General features: G+C 46.3%; 1 protein-coding gene across 1 annotated transcript in view; it reads left to right on the top strand.

Moving 5' to 3' along the window:
• The first annotated feature begins 2,151 nt into the window (after window positions 1-2,151).
• Window positions 2,152-6,000, top strand: part of RARB (retinoic acid receptor beta) — a 516,441-nt gene continuing 512,592 nt past the window's right edge. Inside the window, exon 1 of the mRNA XM_084618116.1 lies at window positions 2,152-2,269. The gene's annotated coding sequence lies outside the window, so the exon portion shown is untranslated. The remainder of the gene's footprint in view (window positions 2,270-6,000) is intronic.

Here is a 6,000-nt window from a genome sequence, read left to right as displayed (position 1 = left end):
CAGAAGTTTGTTTATTTAAGGCCTCCATCTACTGGGCTGAAAACTATGGGCCCCATTGCAATACAGCTGTTTTATGATGCTGCGGCAGCAAAAGGAGTTGTAAAGGCAGCATATTTTCTCACTGGGAACTGCCCCTGCTAGGGGCTTCATTAGATGCTATAGAGCTGGCATAACCAGCTCTATGCCACCTTCCAATATAGTGGGCATGCTGAGGGAATGGCTGTTCTCAATGCCCTCAAGCTTCCCAGCATAAATTAAAATCGCCTTGAGGATGCTCTAATTTACACCAGCAGCTGGACCCAGAATAGAAGCATTCCCCTCCCACTCTCTGGCTCTTCTGTGCTGTGCTTAACTCAGCCAGAATGGAATATCATGCCCTGTGTTTGGAAAAACTGAGATTATACCCTTATTCCATCCGAAGTTTTCACCTGTGGGGCTAGAATCTGCCTTTCTGCTGGTAAAATATGTCGGAGGGGTGCAGAGAAACATGATGCTGCTGCATTCCCCTAGCTAGCTCAACCACAAGTCTGCCATATGTGTCACAAAGGGAGCAGCACACACTTCCTCTGTGACAAGGAGCTGTGCTAGCTGGTGCGAAGGGGTTGAAGGGCCATAGCCATACCCTTATGTGCTTTCAGGCAGCTACTACCCATGGCAGTGTTGCCAACTCCCATGATTTTGTCATGAGTCTCATGATAATTATTGTTTTCCTTGAAGCCCCAGCTCCTGGAGTCAGGTGGATATGTGATGATTTCAGCCTTCACTCTTAAAGAAAAAGTAAGTTTCTAGCCCTCCTGGCTGTGGAGAAAGCTTCAAAATGTGACACACACACACCCCGCAGCGCACCCTAACAGTTCAAAAAGCAGAAGGCCAAGAAAAAGAACACCTAAGCTATTATTTTACATAATCTCATGATTTTTGGTGAACCTGACTCACAGGTTTTGAACATTTGGGGTTGGCAATACTGTTCAGGGCCATAGGGAGGACAAAGAAGGATGCTTGTGCCTTTCCCCTGTGCGCAGGCTACCTACAACGCTGCCCTGATGGTTTGGCAGGCCACTATCGACCAGGTGCACTTGGGGCCGGGGTGTCTTTGGCACCCTAAATCGTACATTTAGCCCGGGGGAAGGAGGGGGGGCGCACAGGGGTGCCTGCCGAATGAAGGGTGAGCTTCAGAGTAGTGGCTGTCCCGCCGTATCAGCCACTGCTTGCACTTGGATTTTGAAGAGCTCCTCTCTCCTAGGCTCCTTGGGCCGGATCCTCTCCCCCGGACCTTGGAAGTCCCTGGAACAGCAGGGCGCTTGGGAGCGAGGGACCAGCTCCCCGGCTGCTTCTGGAGGGGGTGGGGCGCCGCTCAGCCAGCCGAGGGGGGCCCGCGGCCCCCCGCCCGAGCTCGCCCCGCGGGCCGGCTACGCGCAGCCGGAGGCAGACAGAAGCTGCGGAACCCGGACGGCTCCGGCACAGGGGCGGGGCGGAGAGGGCGGGAGAAGCGGCCGGGGCTGGGGGGGGGGGGGGTCCTGTTGCTGCTGCTGCCGCCGCCGCGGCGCTCTCTCAGCTCGCAGGGCGGCAACGGGGAGAGGCGGCAGGAGCAGCGCTCGGAGCAGGCGGCGGCTGGAGCGAGCGCAGAGGTAAAGGGCGGGCTGTGGGGATAGACCGGGCCGGGCGGGAGTGCCGGTGGGCGGGCCATGCGCATGCTGTGCGGGGGGCCTGGGGGGTGGGTGCGGAGCGCGTGGCACCCAGGAGCAGAGGGGGAAGAGCTGATGGGGGTGGGTGTAGCGGGCATGCATCGCTGCTCCACGCGAGGTCTTGGGGACTGGCCCCTGCAGCTGTACGCTGCACGGACAATTAAATACCCCCTCCCCCCGCCCCCAGGTCAGGGAACCTTTGGGCTGTGGTGGAGGCTTGTTCTGCATAGAAGCGCTGCGTTCTTCGGCACTCCCGGCCCGATCCGCTCAGGCCACGGGCCCTTCGATAGGAGTTTGCCCCGGCCTCAGTGAAAGCTGCGTGAGGGTCTCCCAGGCTCGGGCCAGCCGGCTTGAGTAAATGCGTGGTGTGACCCTGAGCGCGTCCCGGAGTCATTCCCCAGGCGCGCAGGCAGCCTGAGGGGCGGCCGCGGCAGCGCGCGGGGCACAGGCGTGCGGCTGCGGGGATATCTGTCTTACGTGTGCCTCGCTGCTCTCTGCTGGCATCTTTGCAACCGTTGCATGGTTGTGCTAGAACAGTGGGTGAGGAGCAAAGTTTGCAGCCCAGCTCCAGCCGCCTGCTCCAGGTAGAAGTGGGCTTCTCTGGGGCTCTGTGTTGAGAGAGACAAGGTGGGTGAGGCGATCTCTTTCTGTCGGTGAGAGAGACCCGCTTTGGAGCCGCACAGAGCTCTTCTTCAGGTCTGCTTCTAGGTTTAGGGTAGTAACCCCCCCCCCCCTTTGTCTGAAGTATCAGACCTAGGGTGCAAGGTCCTTGGTATATAACTTCTCAAGCTCTTAGGTGCAAAGCTTTGTGGGGCAGAAAGGGTGGGAGAGCTACGTTTTTTAGTGGTACAGCAATGTACCTGAGCTCCTCTGAGTTTGTGATTGCTGTTCACTTCTTGCTGCTGTGCTGTGTGCCTTAAAAAGAAACTGGGAGAGCTGTTTTTGGTACAGATAGAGAGGCATTCCGAGTTTTGCTTTGGCTTATTGGAAACGTGCGGGTGACTTCTTGGGACAGCAGGGAGTTGTAAATATGGCAGTGTGCTGCGTGTGTGCAGCTTTGTTGTGTGGGGAGGGATCCCTGCATTTGCGGAGCCGCGTGTGTGCCTAATTGCTGGTAAAACAGCTGGAGTTGAAGCAGAATCGATCAAAACGATGAAAGCGTTAACCAGACAGAAGAAGGTCACAGGTTCAAGAGCACCGTGGCAGTTGTACTTTTAGCCATCAGCAGCAGCACCGCGCTTGTGTGGAAGTTGCAGTTTGTACTGGAGAGAGAGAGAGAGAGAGGAGCAGAGGTAACAAAAAACATCTTGCTTGGCTAGCTACTGTAATAGTCTATGTTTTGTGAAAGAGATGTAAGCATTGAAACTTGTGGGAGAATAATCAAGATACGCTGCAGTGGCAATTAGTTTGATTATTTTGCAAAACTAGTGTATTTGAGAGAGGGGTGGCAAAGCAGAGTTGTAAACCGTCTGTTATTTTATTGCTACTGGGTTTAGATAATCCCATTAGACAAGTGTTGCACCTATTCCTGTGTTGTTTTTGACTGTCAGGGCAGAAGTGAAAGCAGTTTCTGCACAAATAAGAAATAGCTAAAATGAAGCTTTAAACAGGATTAAATGGGTTGTGTAACTGTGAATGGTATTAAAGTACTGTCAAGGCTATAAAATAGCCAGACAAAAACAAAGAAAAAAATAATTGTAACAAGAAAATGAAGGCTTTATAAGAACTTCAGTAATGAATACATAACAATTGATTGTATGATGCAGTAATTATTTTGGTATTTACACCATTAACTATTGTAATTTAACGTTAATGCCTTGGTATTTTATTCCTTCTCATTTGCAGACAAAAGCACATTTGAGACATCATCAGGGAGTAATTTGATAATAAAGTCATGAATAGAAAACACTAAACTATGCTTAGAACTCTTGCAACATAAAGCGTGGGGCAAACTAACCTCATTTGCTGTTTATTTGTCTTTTATAATTCTGTCTACCATCGTTTGCATAAATGAATAATTAAATTGTATACCACATCACTTTTTGGTGAAAACATACTTGGTGTTTATGTTTGTTCAAAAACTAAGAGTTTTTAGCAGTGTTATCTATAAAAAGTGTGCCAAAGTATAATTTTAGAGATAGCATACACATTTCATTTTACAAAATGTACAAACAACCACAGTGGAAATTAAATTTCCTTTAACCAGCCACTTATTTTATTCTCACTAATTCTGAACAGTTTCTTATTTTAGTAAAACTAATTAATGGACATCAGACTTGTTTTTCTGAATGAGGAATGTTTTCTACTAATTTTGCAAAGAACAAGGCAGTTCTGGAGTTAGCACAGCTTGTAGTTCACTGCTTTTGCCTTCTGGGTACTGCTCACACTTCATCATCATGGTAAATTCCCTAGACCTTTCAGTGGGATCAATTGTGTGGATAAGCCTATTCGGATAAGGGTCTGTAGGATCAAGTCCACTATCTGTAACAATGACATATATTTAGCAAGTGTATTATCTAAAGGCTCAGCGGGATTTATATTTTTTTATTTTCAAGGCTCTATGCTAGGATATGAAAATGTTACAATTATTTATACATCAAAATATTAATTTCTTATTAGTAGGTTTTTATTTTGATCAGGGTGAAATCCTGCCCTTTGAAGTCAATGGCAAAAGTCCCATTGGCTTCGGTAGGGTAGGTATTTCACCCTTGGTTGAAACACACTTTATAGGAACCATTTATAAGAATTTGGTCTAATACAAATTTTGTTAAAGTGTAAAATGTAACTACTTCTACATTTATTTAATCTGTGGTATTTTATTTATTTCTCTCTAAAAAATTATTGTAAGTAATTCTGAAATAAAGACATTTTAAATCAAGATAAGAGACCCCTGTTTAATACTAACTCAAAACTTTTTTATGCTAGGAGGAGTGTGTTGGGTTCAGGAAATTTACCATGATAGAGTACAGTTGATACCCAAAAGAGAGTAAAAGTCAATGAGACCACTGGGTCTATAAGGACTATTTATGTAAGAGTTTGGAGGTGCATGCCTACTAGTCATAACATAATGCAGTATATTTTTTGTTGGGACTACTTGTGTAAGGACTTGTCTACATAGGAGAGTTATGCTAGTGTAGGCTAAGGTGTCAGTGTAAACCAATGCATTTATACTGGTATAACCCCCTGTGTGGGCACTATTATTGGAGTATAAGAGGGTCTTCACTTATGTTGCTTGGGCAGGGTATTTAAGCTAAACAGGAAAAAAAAGCCACTCATACTGGAATAAGAATGCCCACATGGGAGCTTATAACTGGTTTATCTATATTGGTTAACTATATATTGGTTTACAGTGTTATAATTATGGCGGTATAACTGGTACAATCTTCCTTCGTAGATAAACCCTAAGATATGCATCAGACGCAATATGTACTGATCTAATAGCCACAAAAGGCTCATTCCGTGGGTACTTATGCAGGCAAAACTGCCAGTGATGTAAATTTTGTCTGAATAAAGACTGCAAGATTAGACCTATGGATGACAAAATGTGCTGCCATTAGTGGGTTAGGCATGATGATCAGGTTTGTGACAAATTACATATTGTGAACCAGATTTTCATTTAAACTAATCCTCCTTTACCTCATCCTGGTTGTGTGCTCAGATTCTCAAACTCCCTTTATGCTGCCCTGGTAATGTAAAGGTGCCTGAAAGTGGGTGTGAATTACATACTTTAGGACCTGTTTACCCTGCCAGAGTGGTGTAAAGCAGCCTTTGTATAAATGAGAATCCCATCCTGCCAACTTAGAATAAACCAGAAAGAATATCACGGGCCTGATTCATCACTGCGCTGCTGCCACAGGTTCCTCCTGCTGGTGACACAAGCTGAGTGAGATAGAAACAAGCTTTTGAGCTTCACAGAGCTCTTCTTCAGGTTTGGGAAATGTACTGAGTGTGTCACAGATAAACACAAGGTAGAACAGATTGTTTAATATAAGTAGTTAACACATATTTCAAGGGCTTGTTCAAGGTGAAGTGGCCTGCTAACACCTCTCTAGTCAATGGTGTAGGGGGTGGTTAAGTGGGTTATAGATTGTTGTAATAAGTGTTTGAGGATGAGAACTGAGAGGTCAGCTATAGAGCGATCGCTTTGTGAGATATGTTTCAGAGTAGCAGCCGTGTTAGTCTGTATTTGCAAAAAGAAAAGGAGTACTTGTGGCACTTTAGAGACTAACCAATTTATTTGAGCATAAGCTTTCGTGAGCTACAGCTCAATTCATCGGATGCATTCAGTGGAAAATACAGTGAGGAGATTTATATA

The sequence above is a fragment of the Lepidochelys olivacea genome (genome assembly GCF_965140295.1).
Source record: "Lepidochelys olivacea isolate rLepOli2 genome assembly, chromosome: 2".
NCBI lineage: Eukaryota > Metazoa > Chordata > Testudines > Cheloniidae > Lepidochelys > Lepidochelys olivacea.
The sequence above is the reverse complement of the archived record's forward strand: the minus strand, read 5'-3'. Positions and strand labels throughout refer to the sequence as shown.